This window comes from Bos indicus, chromosome 3, assembly GCF_029378745.1.
Source record: "Bos indicus isolate NIAB-ARS_2022 breed Sahiwal x Tharparkar chromosome 3, NIAB-ARS_B.indTharparkar_mat_pri_1.0, whole genome shotgun sequence".
Lineage (NCBI taxonomy): Eukaryota > Metazoa > Chordata > Mammalia > Artiodactyla > Bovidae > Bos > Bos indicus.
This window is the reverse complement of record NC_091762.1, coordinates 52,667,300-52,671,709: the sequence shown is the minus strand read 5'-3', so window position 1 is coordinate 52,671,709 and position 4,410 is coordinate 52,667,300. Positions and strand designations below refer to the sequence as shown.

Below are 4,410 nucleotides of genomic sequence, written 5' to 3'. Positions count from 1 at the left end.
CGTCACTTTCACTTTTCACTTTCACAAATTGGAGAAGGAAATGGCAACCCACTCCAGTGTTCTTGCCTGGAGAATCCCAGGGACGGGGGAGCCTGGTGGCCTGCTGTCTATGGGGTCGCACAGAGTCGGACACGACTGAAGCAACTTAGCAGCAGCAGTGTTCTATAAAATTAGGGCTAGGTAATTCAACATTCCAATTTATGGATTCAGCTTGCTACAGCTAGCTGCCTTAATATATGCCTGAAAAGCAGTCATGAGAAAAGCATCTCCACAAGAATGAGATCCCCTGCTTTCCCTTAGAATCACATTGTGAGAAGAGCCTAAATAAGTAACCCTATATACTAGCAATGCATTTGGGGTGAAAGAAAGATGAACCTGATCTCTTCTAACAACCAATTTCTTTAAACTGTTTAAATGACAAGTAACTCCACCACTTCAAGTAACTGTCCTTGAGTCTGTATTTTCCCCTCCTGTTACCCAGTACAGTCTCAACTCAACTACAATAAAATTCTCCCTTTCTTATAACTCAAATGACAAATTAAACCTGCAAAAAGTTTGATGTTTGCGGGCAACAGACTCACTTCATAATTACAAATAATCCAGAAGTATTCTTAATTATCACAAGACCAAAGTATATATAAATCCACTCACATAGTGTTGCAAATTAATATATCAAGTTTCTGAGAAGAATCAATAATTTAAATGAGCCTTAGCTGCTGCTAAGTCGCCTCAGTGTGTCCGACTCTGTGTGACCCCATAGACAGCAGCCCACCAGGCTCCCCCGTCCCTGGGATTCTCCCGGCAAGAACACTGGAGTGGATTGCCATTTCCTTCTCCAATGCATGAAAGTGAAAAGTGAAAGTGAAGTCGCTCAGTCGTGTCCGACTCTTAGCGACCCCATGGACTGCAGCCCACCAGGCTCCTCCGTCCATGGGATTTTCCAGGCAAGAGTACTGGAGTGGGGTGCCATTGCCTTCTCCGAAATGAGCCTTAAATGACCCATAAAAGCTTTCAAACCTAAAGACAATGTACCTATTGTTGTTAAACATGATATCCAAAGATGTTAAAGATAACTGTGGGGCCCCATCATAAATGATTTTACTACTTGTTGAATTTCCTAACAGATCTTACAGATTAACTATTCAACAGTACACTAGTTAGTCTTAAGTTGCTTTTAACGTGGTCAAAGTGGCATGTCCACTTATCCAACTAAAATGCTATTAGAAAATGAAAGGCATTAGCATCTACCTCATTTCTTATGTAATAACTGGTAGTAACTGCAATTATTTCAAACTTTCCAGAAGTTTATCAAGCTACCTGTTTTGTTAAGTTTCTAAGTCAAGATTATTTTGAAAACCTCAAAATTCAAAAGCAACATTGCTTTGAAATTATCTGATATGCCTGTATTTTGTATCTGAATTTGTTTCACTTTGGAAGTCACTTTAAAACGTCACCATATCAAGTTAAATACACGTTTTCAATTACCATCACAGAATTTCTCATCAGTATAACAGTACCTAAATAACAAGTACTCTCAAACATACTCCCTTGTTTTGTTTTATAACCATGATTAGTTGCAGATGGTCACCTCCTTATCCCAGCAATGTGACCAATGAAAAGACCAATGAGATGGAAGTTGAGAGACGATTTTCCATTATGCCCTTAACGCAATCATCTTTGGCCCTCAAAATATTGTAAAAGAGGGTAACACTAGTTGTTCTCTAAGATTCCTTCTAAGCTAAAACTATATGATTCAATAATAATTTTGCTGATAATAATGTATCTCTCATTAATACAAGATTGTTCTCTATTAGGAGAAAAGTTAAAAGAGGGGGCAACATAAAACAAGGAAAATCAAAGTTTTAAGAAATGCTGACAAGTTCAAATTTCAATTCAAACACATCTAAAGTTAGTTATATAAGTATGTTTAACTATCCCTTCAGTAAAGTAATTTAACTTGTTAATGTGACCTGGCCAAAACATTAGTTGTTTCCAAATTTTGTATTTAGAATATTACAAATATACAAAGTATGCTATAGATGTAGGTGCTGTATAATTTTAAATTATGCTAGAAATTAAAACTCACACCACCACCATGATTTTGACAGCAATGTAAATATATACTAGCAATGTACATTAATACTAGTCAAGGCTTCATGCTTTACCTATTAAAATAACTAAATTGTAATTTCTTTATAAACACTAATTTTTCCTTACAAAAATCTATGGATGTAAATATTGCTGCCATCAAGTTTCCTGGATACTTACACATATGAATGAAGGCAAACAGCAGGTTTCCTTTCTTTGAGAAATTTGAGTTGTCTATTTTTTGAAATGCTTTTTCTTGTGGGACCAAAACTATGTAACTGAACTACTGCAGAGAGGCAATATACTATTAAGGCAAATCTAATCTATCATCCGGATGCAACAAGCCTGGCTTTAGTTAGGACTGGCCAGAATAGATGATGGTGTTTTGGTTATTTCTGCTGACGATATTATTAACTTGTATAAGAAACAGGACCATCAACGACCTCAACTGTGTTTCTCTCGTTGAATACTTCTCAAGGACCACACAAAATCTTAACTCTAGACATGAAAGTTTTCTAACAACTAAATTTGTATCAATGTTACTTAAACAGTTCAAGAAAAGTTTTCCACTAATGTTGCTAAACCATGGATGGATCCCAACACGAAAGTCGTCTGTGGAAGTCTCGTAACAAGAAACCGTTAGTTCCACCACCTAAGTTTCCAATCACTGAGAAGGGTCTGGGACAACTCATCTTCAGGTTCACGGGAGAAGTGGAGCACACCTGCTTTCCTCTGGCAGAGATTAAGCTCCCAGGGACACAAAGGCCAGGGAATCAGACCTGGAGAAGCAAAAAGCTTTAGCTGGACACCCACCAAGCCCCTGGCAACCCACTTTGAGCGATTTACCTCTTGCTGTTACTTCCCAGGCACCTAGCGGCATAAGATCTTGCAGAACACGGGGAGGGGAGAGCTATGCGGTCCTGGTCCCACGTTAGGGGAGGGGTGTGTACAGTTAACGCCAGAGCCTACGCTTCTGGCCGCGACGGAGCAGCCCCGAAGAGAGGGGGTTGGTGACTGCTCTCGGACCGCCCCGTTACTCAGTGCATTGCAATGGCGACCGCCAGGCTCCCCAAGCCGCCTGATCTCGGCCCCCTTCCCCCTACTGCTCACTGGCTGCTCGGCTTCATGTGACTAAACAAAACCCCCAAGTCTAGTGCCCAGCTCAACCCCTTTGTGTCCGCTACCGGATCCTCCGACGCCGCCGTGGTAAAGTCCCCCCTCCCCACCTCCGCCGAGTCCCGCCCCGCGGCGGCGACCGCCGCTCACCTCAGGTTCCGCCGCCCCCCGCGGCCGCCGCCTCCCCGAACCCGGGGCCCGGGCTCCTTGTGTAGCACCAACTCCGCCTCCTCGGCCGCCGCCGCCATCTTAGCCTGTGCGGCAAAATGCGTCCTTTTGGATGGTTGGGACCCAGCCTAGGGCGTAGCTCCCCGGGCCCGAGCGCCGAAGGCCGGGTCCCCCAAGTTCTTCCGCCACCCCCAGTCCCGCGCCGCCACAGCCCAGAGGCCCCAAACCCACACGGGTCCCGGCGATTCCGACCAAATAACCCCTGAAACTCACAGTTTGGTGCCGTGTGCGTCAAACCGGGGCGACGTTGGGAGCGCGCGGCGTCCCCGCGTCACACGCCGCTCTGTACGCTTCTCGGCTCCAACGGCCCCCCTCCGCTCCCCGCTTTTCGCCTGCGGCCCCGGTTCCCACGGCGCAGGCGCGCTGCTTTCCCGCCTCTTACCGACCTACGGGCCGCGGGGGCGACCAGCGAGGAGCTCCTGGGCGGCCTCGCGGTGGTGGAGCGTCTGGGCCAATTACACCAACCCGGGCAGCAGAAACAGTGCACTACTGTTCTCGGGTGCCAGAAACCCAACAAGGTCACCTCCCCCAGCGCTGACCTAATCACTCTCAAGGAGGTTCCCGCCCCAAAGTAGGCACGCTCCAAATATGGTGGTGCCCAAACTCTGCAAGACCCAAACAAGCCTAGGCCCTTTAAGGTGGAACAGACCCATATTTGAGTTCCACGATCACGAGAGTGGCACAATTCCTTTTCTCTTCCTACTGTTGAGGAAAACAGCTAAAGAACCCAAGATTGCAGGTCACAACTGTAGAGTCATGGCAGAAGAAGTTTTCTGGATCTTAAGGGGACCAATTGTTGGGAGATGCTTGATGAACAAGCAGAGCATCAAACGTAGTATCTCAGTTAGGGTAGGAAGGCCTGCCCTAAAAGGTGCCCTGGCTTTGGTCCAATTTGATTCTGTGAGGATACTTTCTCCCTGCATTACTGAACTTGCTGTGAGTCTCCAAATTAAAGTTACAAACACCTGATACACTGGT

The 4,410-nt window shown here is 45.5% G+C and overlaps 1 protein-coding gene across 16 annotated transcripts in view; it reads right to left on the bottom strand.

Annotated features, from left to right (window-relative positions):
- The window catches only part of ZNF644 (zinc finger protein 644), a 96,664-nt gene extending 92,718 nt beyond the window's left edge, over positions 1-3,946 (bottom strand). For 3 of the 16 annotated variants that reach the window (XM_070786137.1, XM_070786142.1, XM_019957089.2), the window contains exon 1: positions 2,269-2,928. The gene's annotated coding sequence lies outside the window, so the exon portion shown is untranslated. The other 13 variants (XM_019957077.2, XM_019957088.2, XM_070786144.1 and 10 more) reach the window with 12 other exon arrangements.
- Between the last annotated feature and the right edge of the window lie 464 nt (positions 3,947-4,410).